Source organism: Stegodyphus dumicola, chromosome 4 (genome assembly GCF_044657685.1).
Source record: "Stegodyphus dumicola isolate Sdum_Otavi_A_Nest chromosome 4, ASM4465768v1".
NCBI classification, from domain to species: domain Eukaryota; kingdom Metazoa; phylum Arthropoda; class Arachnida; order Araneae; family Eresidae; genus Stegodyphus; species Stegodyphus dumicola.
This window is the reverse complement of record NC_140771.1, coordinates 14,173,134-14,188,554: the sequence shown is the minus strand read 5'-3', so window position 1 is coordinate 14,188,554 and position 15,421 is coordinate 14,173,134. Positions and strand designations below refer to the sequence as shown.

Genomic DNA, 15,421 nt, shown 5'->3' with positions numbered 1-15,421 from the left:
ATGTAATTGCTATATAAAAGAGTGTAAAGCATTGAATTTTATATTTTAAATTAAACTGCCTTACAAGCATTTTCTTGAAATTTATTAAAATACCAAAATTATTATTGGTGTATCATCAGGGCAGCATGACAAAATTTATTATTTTCCAAATACTGTGTTTAAGAAAAACCGAGAAAATTGCTCATTAATACTTGGATACTTTTACCACATCTGTTTATCTATTCTTGGATACTTTTACCAAATCTATCATGCTCAGTTTCTTTTATTCTAACAATGGAAAGAAATTTCTGAAACTATACACTTTATGACACATGGTGCAAAGTTTATGTGATATTTGGAATAATTCATGAAAGTTGAAGGTATACTAAGGATCATTTGGATAGTATGAAACAGGACATAGAAATAAATATTGTCAGGAGATTGAGTGGAAACAACCCAAAGTGCACCATGATCTGAAAGTCTGGAGTCTGAATAAACAATGAAGGGCATGTACTTAAGTAAGTTAATGTAGAATTCCATTAGCTATAGTGCGAGTGTGATGCCCACTGCTTATTCAAATTTCATGGCTTTGACAAACATCATTTCAGTTTTCAAATCTTCACTTCTTATTCAAACATCACTTTATAAGGTAAATATTTACCAATTTAAAAGAGAATTTTTTATAGTGATAATATTCATCAAACAGTACAGAGGAATTATACAGAAATTTGTTTGTATGTGAATAGCTGACTAAAGCACATATTTCTTCAGACATGGTAGGTCACTGGATGCAATGACTAGGACAATTTTATTGCGGAGAAAATCATGGTACTTCAAGAAAAGCTCGCAGCCTTCTTTTGGGGTAAGGAAGAAATTTTAAATATTTGCATCCAAGGACTTATATTTCCAGAATAGTTAAATTAGTTAAAAACGAAAAATTATCAGATAAAAGCACTGATGCCAATAGGTAGTACATAACTACAATGCATTTTTACGTTTACACATTTAAAGAATGATTTGGGGACCATTTTATTAACATTTAAAATGTAAGAAATATTTTTTTAAATGTTCAACCTGAGAGCTTTTTTGAGAAAGATTATACGTCTTCATTGTGATTTCTATGATAGAAGAGTTTTTCATAAAATTTCCAGGCATATTGGTTTCCATTCCTTTCCCACTACTTTCCGGAGTCCATCAATCATGTTGGGTTTGCACTTAAAAAAAAAAAAAAAAAAAACTTAATGACACATGGTGCAAAGTTTATGTGATTTTGTTTATGTGTACTATGTGATAAAGTTTATGTGATATTGTATTACATACACCTATGTATTTCATGAGACCAGAAGCACTATAGTCCATAGGTGAAACAGAGGACTTTTGCAGGAGTATGTTGAAATGGTATACTTGCAATACCAATACCCTTCCTTTTTGAAGTTTAACTTGTTGCTTTGTCTTGATGAAATTTCACTGTCTGAAAATCATTGGGATAAAGATAAAATTTCTTTCATAAATATTGAACGTAAAACTTTCTCTTGGTAATTGGTTGAGTTGATTTTAAATTGTTTCCCACTTTTCTTATTCTTCATGTCTCATTTTAAGAGAATGTTGCAGCAATCGTAAGCCCCTTACTGAAACTTTCTTCGCATTGATGGAACTAGGTTAATGCATTTTTTTTTCTCTTCATTTTCGATAATAAGTAAGCTTTTTTTTTAATGTTGCAGTTATTTAAGTAAGCACATTCCTCATCAAGGGTAACTATGTATTTCTCTATGTCTCCTGCTTAGTAGTTTTCATATAGAGTTCTACATATTGTTCTGTGTTGAATCACATGCCTTAGCAAAAGCTGGTAAATATTTTGTTTCCTGAAGGAGTTGCTGATGCTGAATTTGTCGCCTCTAATACTGCTATTTATTCCACTTGGATAGACTGTTTTGTGGATCTAACTGAAATAATTATTCAGAGGTGAATGAAATGGGGTTAATGCAGATTTTCATTGCACAGCCCTTCCCTTCTTTCAAATTGGAACCATCTGTGTGAATTTAATTTCGTTTATTTCTTAGTCATGTTTATGGTAATGTTATTCTGCTTTCTTGGAAGGTGTTTCATAGGAGTGTGCTGGTGACACATAATTTTCTGCTATTTAGCTGTATGGAATTGTATCTTGTTCTTTCATAATTGGACAACTGATGCCTTGTCATATTCTTGCACAGCACGTATCAAGAGTAGTGTTGTTTGCCATTTAGCAGAGGATTAATTTTGATGTCATATGATAGCTTGTAGAATTGTAGGTACTTGTAAATCCTGTAATTCCTGTAGCAGGCATGGACAAAGCAAAAAATGAATTTTTTTTTTCCTTCTGGTGGACCTAGTAAGGCCCATATTGGTGCACGATAGAGAGCAATTTTCTCAATTACTATTTGATATATGATCTCTTTTTGGATGCATTTGCTCGTCCTTCATCCTCATTCCATGGGATAATTGTCCATTACTTGTTGACGCCATTTAACTTTGTTGTGATTGCCAGATCCCATGTAAGCTGCTATCTCCTAGGAAGGATGTTTTTTTTTTTTATTTTTTATTCTGATAATCTGCCATATATTTTTTGGGAGCTTTCAACAGGGTTCTTTTAGTCACAATGTTGGTAGATACATGATTCATATCGTTTAAACGAATAGTAAGTTCATCAGTCGTTTTATTGATCTCGGAGTGATCTGAGAGAGCTTTGCTTTTAGGTAAGGGTTTTCTTGAGCAAGTTAAGAAAAAGGACCCAATTTGTATAGGCTTTAAACTTAGCCGACTTAATTTTTGTGATACCTAGTGCAGTTGTGTTCTGCATATGGTCCGAAGTAAACGCATCCGTAATATCTATTGCAACAAGGATGCCGAAGTTAGTAAATATTATGTCTCAGTGTCTTTTGGGCGAAAAGGTATGTGTGTAGTTTCCTCAGGCAGATAGATTGAGATGGGATTATTGAAGATGAATTGGCGCGAGACTTTCTATTTAAACTAGTGTTTATACAACCCTAATAAGTATGTTTTGCATTTAAATCTCCGTCAACAATGATTGGCATGATGTCGTGGATGATGGAGAACAGAACATTATGACTAAGTTTCTTGTCTCAGAAGTAGAGCACTGCGACTAGAAAGACGTCTCTGTAGCTTGGGAGAGTGACTGAGACGTCCTGTGAGATTAAGCAGGTACAGATAGAAATTAGGCCATACTCTTTGTAGTACCTTAGGTGATCGAGGTATTGCTGTACCTAGCTAACTGTTTCTAGGCAACTAACTGCCTTAAGTAATTGAGGTATTGCTGTACCTAGCAAGCTGATTAGCTTCTGCCATAGTTTGTAATTCCAAGGGAAAACAGCCCGGAGGGACGTCCGATCAGCCTCTCGAGGGGATTTCGGTTGACTATGTACTTGGAGTGCCCCCTTTGCCGCACAGCTATTTACAAACATTTATGTCTTCTTCTGGATTCGAACCCGAGCCCTTCGGTACGGCAGTTAGTAAAACCATTAACCGCTATCCCGTCAGGTTGGGGGGAGGAAATTAAGCAAGATTAAAATTCAATATTCACATAGATCTGTGCCGGAGCCTGTTACAACGATAGGAATATTAGTTCATGATTTACAATTTATCATTAGGCATGGCTGGTGTCTCAGTAACTTTACAAATGTCAGTATAATTCTCCAGAATGAAATCATGCAGCTCGCACAAGTTTGTTTTTTAGACTGCATATATTCCGTACTGTCAGGAAAATGGAGGAAGTGCAGTTTGGCATATTATCCATGATGCAGCGGCGGATTCACGGAGGAAGAGTGTGATTTTGAAGCCAAGCCTTTCTTGGATGCTTTGTACGAGATCGCTGATTTCAAGAGTTTTTTGTATATTTTACTGGCGTCATTAGCCAGGCTTTTTGTAGGAGTGGCAAAGGCCTCGGAATAGCTTTTGTTAGAAATTACGCTGTCGGAGTAATTTCTACGAGTTTGTTGGTCAGAGTCCATGAATTTAGAAAATTGTTCACAAACACCATAGTTCACAGTGTGTTTTTGATGATAGTGGACAGAGTGGTTTATCCACCTATTTCCTAGGAGCCATCCTTGAAAAAATGGGGCTTGTTACACCTGGGATCATGTATACACACAGCTTAAGTATAATGAAAGAATCGGCAGCGGTAGCCCTGCGAGGGACCACCATGGCCACGATGGTCCCTCCCAGGGCTAATTTTTACTTCAAGGTATTGCAGGAACCTAATATTAGTGACAGTTTTGGCTTTGTCACTTTAGGGAAGATTAACCAGGAATAATGATAGTTTTAATAAGTTCCCCATCTTCTTCAGATCAATTGCTCAGTCTTTAACATTTGATACCCTAAGGAAATTATTTCCTGATCCTTGTTTCGGTGAATGTGGGAAGTCCTCTGATAATTACTGTAAGGTTGCGTTTTTAAGAAAACATAAAGGAGAGATACCACCTTTAGTGTGAGATTCATTGAATTTCTGGAGAAGTGATTGTCGACACGCATCTACCCCTGCTATTTCGAAAAGCGTGATTTTAAAATATACGTTAGAATTAATAGGTCTTAAACCCTTTGCAGTAATATATATTATCTTGACGAAATAAAATATTGTTTCTGTTATACAGTTTGACTTGTTTGGATAGCATAAAGTAGTACCAAACTTATAACAGACGTAAAGCGGATTTATTGCCTGAACTAAACGTTTTCTTTTCTTTTCTCCGCCGGCGGGACAGCTGGTCTGCTTAGGAAAGGTACTTGTCGGCCTGTTTAAGTCCTATCGACAACTAAAATCATTTCTTAGTACCTTAGATCAAGTTCTCCAAAGTATGTCTCTGAAGACATAGGAAAACATGTACGAGAGGAAAAAGACATGGGAATAAGATGAGGAGATATGTGAATATAGCTCTATGTAAGTGCCGAAAATTTGGAAGACAATGACATGCTACCACGGCACCTGGCTTCGAATTGTTGGAAATTAGAAGTGAAATGCTAGTGCATTCCTTAATACCGTTAATGGCATATAGATGATTAAAAGTGTTTTTAGCCCAAGAGTAGCGGTGTTCATTAGCAGGTTCCCGAAGGTGAAATCTGGTTGTTTCCGGGCAGGTGAAATCTGGTTGTTTCCGAGCAATCGAAGATGTAAAGATCTGAGCCCCCAACGGTCCCGCAAATGCATTGATATCTATTACGAAGTCCGAAGCGTTTTAAATAACTCAAATAAGGGACGTGACTAGTGAGGAATTGAGTTAACTCGGCTGTTCTGCTCTTGAGTTTCCAGCTGACTCTAGGGTTGTATTTGAACACTCTTTTTCGTGTGGAGTCCTCATTCTAGCTATTCTGCCACTGTTCCATGAGTTGACAATTTGTTATGGCTTTCATATGCGAGCTTAGGGCTTGCATGAAGATGGTTCTAGTGTTTGGGTTTATGGCTGCTTATTTTGCTATTTAATGGCTCTTTCATTACCGAATACCCAAGTATGTGCATGAACCTATTTGAGTTCCGCTCTCATGTTCTCTGGCGAGGAGAGCAAGCAATAGTCTCTGAATCTCTTTCATTATTTGAATTTTGCATCGTTGACCCTGGATGGCCTGGAGACTGGAGGCGAAGTCGCTGTAGATTGTTAAGGGTTGTTCTGTTTGGATACAGAATTGTATAGCTGCTTTAAGAGCAACTAGCTCGGTTTGAAAGACAGTTTTCGGAACTTACCCATCGTGACCAGACCTAGATTGCATTGTATCCAGAGTCGTAGCTAGGGTTTTCGGCGCCCAGGGACAACTGAAGATTTCGCGCCCCCTACTGCTTGCCAAGGATGGAAAACATTTAATTCTAAAATGTCGTAACATCAGTTTCGTGCCCCTTGGATTCTGCGCCCGGGGACAGATGCCCCCCTCTAGCTACGCCCCTGATTGTATCATAGTATTTCATAGAAACCGCTGCCTGTTACTTCCTCTCCTTTGGACCCATCTGTATACAAAGCATGATTTTCCAGTGCTGCCAAAGTTTTCAGTTCAACCTGAATGTTAAAATTCCGCTGGGTGCCAGGATGTTGACGTGATATTCGATTCACAGTCTTTGTGAAAGTAATGACAGTTCCACAGTGTTGTGTTGCATTTTAATCTCTGTAACAGAACTATAAAGTCATATTAGTAAGAATTAGTCATTCAGTTAATATCTATTTTAAAACAAACTTTTTTATTAACTCAGTACTGGAACATAAATGCACAATTTGCGCTTACAAACTCAGCCAACTACTTGTGGCGATGTAACTGAAAGTACCAGTAAGTTCGAACTTAAAATTAAGGTAGTAGTCAAAGACTATACAATTCAGTTTAGCGCGAAGTTAGTTCCCAAATAACCTAACCGGCGTAAGTATTTAAATGTCGTTACTGTAATGCAAAGGGGAAGAACAAAATCTGACCTCAGCTAGCAAAAACCTAGTAACGTGTCCTCGAGAAGCAGAGCACACTGTGTTTTACAATCCAACATTCTCGTCTTAAATGCCTTGAACTAATCTGTACTAGTAGGAAAACGGAAGGGAGAAGTGGTAGTAAAGATCTAAATCATAATGACTGGTTAAGTTAGCATAAAGAAACATTATTCTATTATTAGTTATTCTCGCATCAGTCTTCCTCTTCACGATAAAATAATATAAAACAGTAATCCGTTCATATGCCTTCCCTTATAAAACATGCTACAAAAAAAAAAAAAAAAAAAAAAAAAAAAATTCTGAAACGATGACGTTAAGACTTGATAGGGTTTTTTTTTTATGTTCTTGCGAAGCTCATACTTTACAATCCTGCTAACATAGTTTTTGTGTCTCTTTAATTTTTTTAAAATTAAAGACGCCTTTCTTCGCACTTAACGTCACATAAAATTCAGCAGTAAAATCGCAAAATTTTTAAAAATAGCGTATTTTTAGGATTTCCGATACAATGTTAGATGTCGCTGTTAATGTTTTTTCAGTCTTTTCTCAGTTCATCATATTCGTGATCAGCATTACTAGTAAGATGGACGTACACAACTTTTTTTGTCTTTTTATTATTAGTTCGAAAGGGCTATTATTCTCAAACCTCAATTTTTCATCGAATCACTTTTGTATCATATCGCTCTTGCTGCCCGTATCCCTTTTCAAATAATGAGATGCAACAAGGTTGGTAAATTAATAGGAAAAGCATTTTATCACGTGAAAACGAGTGAGAATACGAGATAGCTACAAACGACATCAGAACAATAAAGAACATCGATCTAAAAACAAGACGACCTAGAAAATAAACGATTAAAATGCCATTGTCAGAGGATGAAGAGAATAAACAAGAGAAAAATTAGCTATTTTAGGCAGTGTTAAAATCTGAACCATTTTCAGATTATTATTTTTTTAAACTTCATTTACTTTTTATTAACTTTTTGTCTTTTTAACTTTGTTTATTAAACATGACTTTCTTCGCATTTACACCACATAAAATTAAACAGTTAAATCATAAAATATTTAAAAACAACGTATGTTTAGAATTTCCGGTTGTGCTAAATGTTGCCATACATTTTTTTATGTTCACTATGTATTTCTTTAAAAGTAATGTATGATTCTTAAACGATGACGTTTGGTGGCAACTTCCTTTTATTTGTTTCGCCATACTGTTTTACTTCCTTGTACGAAGTAAAGGAAATGTTGTAATTGCAAAAAATTTCGAGTATCATATTGCAACGAAAATAGCCATTTTGACCGCTCTCGAATACATTTGAATTTTTTTTTGCTAACATCTGTACGTACGGACAGAATAAAGGACTCTTTTTTCCAAAACAGATTGTAAAATGGATTCAGAAGAGATTTTTTTTTTACGTATGTTTTTATTAGTTAATCTGCATGCAATAGTTGTAGAATTATTAACAATTAATAAGGTTAAGTGGCGCTAGATCTAAAGAGGCCACTATTCGTTTACATTTGAAACCCCTTGTAGAACAGTGAATTAAGTCAGTTGGTGCACCAGCTTCAGTGTCCTTTTGCACAATGTGACCGAAAGCTAATTTCCTGCCCGTTGGCCGAATTTCTTGGTCTGGCTTACAAATTCCAATTTTAATTATAGAAAAAAAATTTAGCTGTATTTGGGGCTATAGTTAAATGCATTTTAACTGTATTTAATGTTTTGATGTTTTGAGATTTTATGCATTTTTTCCTTTCCGCGAAATGAGAACAGTACTGATTGAACGAGAAATATATCTCTAATGAAGTTCGAGGAAACAAGTTTAAATGAAGTGCAGCAAAAATGTGTATAATTTACAAGGAAGTCATGTGGCGTCTGCATCAAATATTTTTATATTAGCTATATTAATTCTTTGAAATTAATAGTATAAAAAAAGACGTATATAAAATGAAATGCAAATCCTTAGAGAAATATCCATTTTGCTTCATGAAGAGTAGAATATTACATACCGAGTTAAAAATCGAAACCATAAGTAAAAATACTCACAGTTTTCCTACAATATTAAATATCATCTAAATACTGTAATTTTAACTCAAAATCGTAAACCGCGATCCCAAGAAAAGCATGCATACCCAGCTAATACTCTTCTTTTGTAACACTTAGCCTCATTTTAAGGTGACACTTCACTGTCTTTCACACACATAAAATTTTAAGTGTTCTTTACCGTCATCTTGTGCTAGTTATCACTCCTGACTTTTGCTACCTGCAACAGAGTAGATGGGGCTACTTCTCAGAACTTTAAAATGAACATCTCTTTTGAATATGATGTATAAGAACAGAGGAAGAGAAAGAGACAAATGCAATTCCTTATTGTGGTGATAATTTGATGCGCATATTGGTCAATGCTGAATATCAATAAATTTTTATGTTTTGATATTAAAAAATAAAGCACAATCGGAGGATATGCACATTAGTTTGAAACATAAAATTAAATGAAATTCAGCTTTAAATTAATGTTGCTTTTATAGAAAAATAATATAGGAAATTCAACAAATAATAAAAGGAAGTTAACCATTAAGGTTAACCATTAACAGTATTACAGTGACGCTAATTGAAAGAAGTAGAAATTAAAGCACTAAAAATCAATGAGACAAGGCTCTTAAAAACAATTAAAACTGGATTTTAATTAAAATCGGATAAACTGGATTTTAATTAAAATCGTTAACTAAGGGATTTGTTGGTTTCTGAATAGTTTTAGCAACACACACACACACACACACACACACAAAAAAAAAAAAAAAAAAAAAAAAAAAGAGTCCAAAATTCAGTAGCTGTGAATAATAATGTATTAATTTTTCATCATGATATGCATGGAAGAACTTTATTCTTTAATTTATATTTTTAAGGTTTTTAGCTTTTTGCTTAAACGGTAGATACATGGATTCATGGAAAATGGAGAAAAAATACTTTATTTACTCGCATAATTTTTCTCAAAGTTTTTCAGCACATGATTTAGAAATTTCTGATTTATGGCAACTATGTAAAATGTGTTTACAAATGCCAAAGTATTTTGTGTAAGCAAGAAGAATATAATTAAAATTGATAAGCCTTTTGAATTAGTACGTAATGTAATAATACTAGTGTACTTTTATAGAAGCTTTTTAATGTGTTATGTTTATAATTTAAGCAAAAATAGTATACACCAAGTAATTTTGCTCTCTTAGTGTTCAAGTCATAAAATTAGTAGTTAAACGGGGAGGAAACACGCGAGTAAATGTGATATAATTTTAAAAGCTGAATATTTGAATGTCTTCGTCATTTATAATCTCATTACATGGATACAAGTCTCAAATTCGTTACATTTTTGTATATCGTTTTATTTATGTTACATGTTAGCGACAAATTTTAAAGATTGAGGACAGGGTTAACGTTTGAAATAAAAGTATATATTTTATTAATATGAATCATAATTCTTATTATGATTTCTAAGATGTTTTAAGTACTGGTACTTAGCAAAATCAGTGATAAATCTGTAGTTAACATTTGTAATTTTTTTAAATATTAAAAACTGTCGAATCAAATATGCTCTTTACGACACTAAAGGAAAGGGGAAAAATAAATAAAAATTCACATATAAAGTATCCTCGACATAATAACTTAGTTATTACTTTTCTTTCGTAAAAATAAAACCTGGAAGCTTTTCATTGCCAGGGTTAATGCTGTTCGGCGGTTTTTGATCGTTATTCAGAATAGCAGTTGCGCGTGCGCTGAACCGCGCCTCTTTCGTTATCACGCGTGCAGACGATTTCTGTTTCTTATTAGTAGATATGGTTGTGTGAAATAAAGGCAGGTAAGAAATACCTTTATTCAGTGCTTCAAATTATAATATTAATTCTGCTATTGTATTGCCTCTAAATAAAAAAAAAGTTTAAATTTCTATCGTGAAAATTAAAGTGTTGTATATATTGAAGTGGAAAACTTTTTAAATTTAAAAATAATCAGCAAAAAATGCATAAAAAAATACTAAACATTGTTTACTATGAAAACTAATTTCTTTTACTTATTTTTTATTTTTCTTATTACTATTATTATTTTTCATGTACTTTCTACAGAGGAATCTTTGCTACTTGTCATATAAAAGTTAAAAGAAAAAAAAAAAAACTTTTTAAATAACTTTTTCGAAAAGAAGTTATTAAAAATTAATTGCAATTTTAATTAAAGATTTTGAATTTTTTAAATCGATCTCATACATAATTTCAACTTTCATATCTCATTTTTCAACTGCACTACCTTTTTGCAGATATAAATCTTGAGCCATCTAATGCATAACATTTTGATTAACTAGTTAATTAATGTTTCATTACAAATGTTTAGGAAACTTCTTAAATTGCATAACTGCACTACACTAAATAACAGAGCAAATAGAATAAGATCTATAACTTGTAGGTTTTAATTATGGTGTTCACTGCGCTATTTCAAAAAGTAAATGTACACATTTAGCTTTTCTTTATTAATGACTTATATCAAATAACTTTGTGGGTTTTATAAAACAAATTTTAGTTGAATTGTGAAAGAAATTTGAGTTTTATGGTACAGCCTTTTAAATTAATTTATTTATAGTAATTTATTTATAGTAATTATCATCTATAAACTCTAAAAAGATAATAACTTTTCGTGACACACTCTCTCAATTTTAATGAAGAACATTATCAGAAGAGGAATTATGGTAGGTTTTCAAACTCGTTTTTACCCTATTATTATCCAGACGAGTAGGCGCAATAATTATAGCATCAACTTCCCTAATAGTTAAATTTTAATTTATTACACTTTCCTGTTTAGGTGTTAAACTGTTCACAATAAACGGCTTTACGCCACTTTTTGTATTTGTTGGCAAGCTAACGACTTACTAGATTTTAGCGTTATTGCTCATTTTAAGTTACGTTCCAAAAGTTTTAGCTTTAAACAAGCTAATATTTTTAGCTTATTTATTCTTCAAACGATTATTATATTATTCATAATTCATTTCGTTGCGGTAACTCGTCTTGACATATGTGTAGTCTAAAATAGGCTACCATAATTTTAAAAGGTAGAAGTTTTAAGCTTACAGATTGGGAAGTTTCAATTTCAACTTAATGAATTCAATTCAGTTTCAACTTAAAGCAACCGTTTTGAAATTCAACACTTTTATATACTTTTACCGATTTTATTGATTTACTGATTAATGAATGGCATAATCGGAATTTGAATTTCTTGGAAATATGATAATTGATGTTAATGATCTGATGAAGTGTGATTTCTCAACAATATACAGATAAAAGCCAGTTGGTATTTTTATTTTAGAACTTATTAAAATTATAATGTATGTATTAAATGAATCATGCTTTTATCGTAGCGAAAGGGAAAGAAGCTATTTTAGGGATACAATTTTCATTTATTAATCAATTAAAATATATCGAGATTTGCTTATAACCCGATATCTTTTAATTGCTATCCAGCGTAATGGTGCTGAACTTCTCTATGAATGTTTAATTTTAGAAAACTCAAGCGGCTAGAAAAATATACAAAGAAGTTAAAACTTGTAATTATACTGGCTGTGTTTCCCATTCCGCCCGTGTAGCTATGGTAGCATCAGAGAAGGTATAGTTACAGAAAAGAAACAGAAGCAAAGAATAGTTTGTAATTTATGCGAGTGGCATTTAAATCTTTATGGCTTTTAATTATTCTTTCTAGCTCTTAATTTTTGCCAGTTTATTTCAAGCGCTTTTAAAGATTAAATTAAAGACAAAAATTATAGAACGTTGATTTTATATTTTTTTATGTAAATTATTTAAAGCCATTTCCACTCCTCATATATTACAGTAGTCTTCTCCATAAATCTGAAGAATACATAGCGTTTGTTTCCATTGTTAAAAATTAATAAACGTTTCTAATAACATTGTTTATACAATATTTCCGATATATTTTCGGAAAGAGGTTTGAATTCGAGAAATTTGATGTCCTATGGTCTAAATTCATTATACCACCGATTCCTCAACTGGCGTTTATATGATTATATATAATAAACGTGCAAACAATGTTTTATTTTCATATAAAGATTAATTTGGAACGATTACCTTTGTTAAAATATGATAAAAATGTTGATTAACGAAATGATGCCTTGAATCAATTGCAGTAGAATAAGCAGGCTTAGTTTTCAAAGCTAATTTCACAGGTCACGTGATCTTATGTCACGTGTTTTTATCTTTAGAGGATATGTTTAAGATGTTGCGTTGTTTTTGTTAAAATGGCTTTTAAATTTATATTATCTTAAAATGCTTTGTAAGTATACGTGGTGGTTATGACCTCCTTGACCTTCCGCACAATTGATGTTCCCGCCCAGGACGTAGAAGACAGACTTTAATGTCTTGATTTCAGGGAACACTGGCGGGTGTACACGGAATTTTGTAACAGGTGTTATCAATGGTTACGTCCTATTTGAGACATAGAGGAGGCTCTCTCTCTCTCTTTTTTTTTTTTTTTTCCGCCTCTTAAATTTGTATTCAGACGCTGTTTAAGTCGATGTCACTGGCTGTAATGTCACAGCGATGATACCTAGTGCTGTAAACAAGAAATTTCTTTATTTGATTAAATATGGCCTCATGGATCTTCAAATCGAGTCTAAAATATTTTGAGCATTTTGCTCCTTAAATGAAAGTGAAGAATGAAAACTTTTGAGGAATGATCTAGTATTAACGTTCCAATGTCTCATGAAGATCGTAAGTAATACTGCTATCGTTTAAGTAAAATATATTCATTATTTTATTGCTCAATGTTTTAGAAATATGTATTTTATCACGGAGGAGAATGTAAAACTTATATATAAGGAAATATATGTGCACATATATTCCGGCTGTTCTCCTTTCATCTTAGAAAACCTTTCTTTTTCAGTTTTATTTGTTTCATGTGCAGTTTATTTCGAAGTTATTTAAACTATGTGAATTTATTTCTTTGAATTTCTAACAGGGAGAGGATTTTCTTGCTAGCAAATATTTGATGGCCAAGGAACTGAACAAATTTAACGTGGAGATAGTGAAAGCTCTAATAGTGCACATTACAATCTTAAAATTAATGCGTTTTGATTTTTTTTTTCTTTAGAAAGGAATACTTTCATGATATCCGAAATATACCATTCCGAAACTTGTAGTTTAATAGATCAGGGTAGCCAACTTCTGTATATATGATCGTAATAAAAATTTGAAGCGATATACATTCTAAGATCTTGACATTTAACCAGAGCTTAAATTGCGACGGTAGTTCTTAGTTTTTAGGATAAATTATAATTCTAGCAGGGGCGCACCGGAGCCCTAAATAAGAAGGCTCCGGTACTTCTTTTATGGAACTGAACAACAATTTCAGTAGAAATTTGATCTCGAAAAATTTATTTTTAGCAATAAAATTATGTTAAAAATTACTTATAATGTTTATTAAAATCAGAGATAAATTAAAAAAAAAATCTGAAATGTTTCAGATTTTAAAATTACGTCCAAAGGGGAGTTTTTTTTTTTTTTTTTTTATTTTGTGTGTTACCTTTACTTATTTAATATTCTGTTCTTTGCACTTAAATCATAGAATTCAGTTCAAGATCAATATCAAAAATAATTTTAAATTGAACATATCTTTAGTATTTCCGATACACAGTTTCCCGCGCTGGAGATAAAAATGTTTTTTCTGTACAACATTGCCATTACTCGCTTTGAAATCCTCGAGTTTGTTTATCAAAAATTCGTTAAATGTTTACAAAATATGAAATCGATAATGAAACAAATTTCTAATTTTGCCTTTCAGATGCCCATATTCGCAGTAGGATTACGTCATGCAAAATTGGATGGCTCTAGGTACCGTTGTTTTATCACAATGAGAAAAACGTACATACATTTATGCAGATTCTTCATTATTTAATTTCTTCAAATATAATACAGGGTGATCATATTTGGTGGCAATAGTCTGAAAAGTGAAACGGACATTCAGAATAATTCGACGCAAAATCGTAAAACGAAAACAATAATCTTTCAGGACAAAGCCCCTTTGGACTAATAATCTAATATCTAAGATATTTATTTAAAATCGCTAAAGAAATAAATTTTAGTATATTTGTTTAATTATTTATCACTTTAATCATTAATTATTTTAATGATTAATGATTTTTTTACTTATTTTATTTATTTATTTCTTCTTGTTCCTCTTTCCTGAGGGTGTACGGTATAGGGCTCCGGCTCTTCTAATTTTTGAAATTTAGCCTTGCATTTAACACACTCAAACTTGTGTCTTAGGTACCAAAATAAGTAGCAATGGGGTACAGGGTACTTAACCAACAGGATATTTAATTGATAATATTTATTAGCTGAAAAATATCCACAGAAAAATAAGGATTAAATTTCTTATTATTATCTTATCATTAATATTATTATCTTATCATTAATGAGAAGTCTGCGTGTGCGTGTCTCCAACCAAGGCTTCATAATTTGGTGTCATCCAGAAAAAGGTAATGAATTTTCAGTATGGAAATCAGTAAGTAGGAGCCATTTTTAGTCTTCGTTGATCTTGAAATATAGAAAGCTGTTTATATAAGTATAAACAAGTCCAAAACAAGAATAGATGTAATCGTGACATTTGATGATTTGGGGATATCTTTTCGAGGGACGTATTTGAAAGAAAAAAAAACTTTCTCTAAGATAGTTAAGTAAGTTGTAAAGTTAGATCGGTTTGTAGAGTTATAATTTCATTTCCTGAAGCATTTTTCCCACTGTTAAATGTGTTAGAAATTTTTTGCCACAATGCAGTACTTTTTACATCCATTTTTAAAAGGAAAACACAGATACTGCACAATAAGTTTTTCGAAACCGTGAAATCTGACCTCGAAGTTTTCAATCACATTTTAAATTTCTGCAACGTATTTTTCAATGTTATAAGTATAATTTTGAGATTTTTGTAGGTAGCTGCATGTATTGGAAAGTGATTCAAATTA

At 32.4% G+C, this 15,421-nt stretch overlaps 1 protein-coding gene across 6 annotated transcripts in view; it reads left to right on the top strand.

The window, feature by feature from the left end:
* The first annotated feature begins 10,173 nt into the window (after window positions 1-10,173).
* LOC118198323 (uncharacterized) overlaps window positions 10,174-15,421 on the top strand; it is a 101,723-nt gene continuing 96,475 nt past the window's right edge. For 5 of the 6 annotated variants that reach the window (XR_004759745.2, XM_035369977.2, XM_035369976.2 and 2 more), the window contains exon 1: window positions 10,174-10,267. The gene's annotated coding sequence lies outside the window, so the exon portion shown is untranslated. Of the gene's footprint in view, window positions 10,268-13,065; window positions 13,173-15,421 lie in introns of those variants that run through there. The other variant, XM_085814579.1, reaches the window with a different exon arrangement.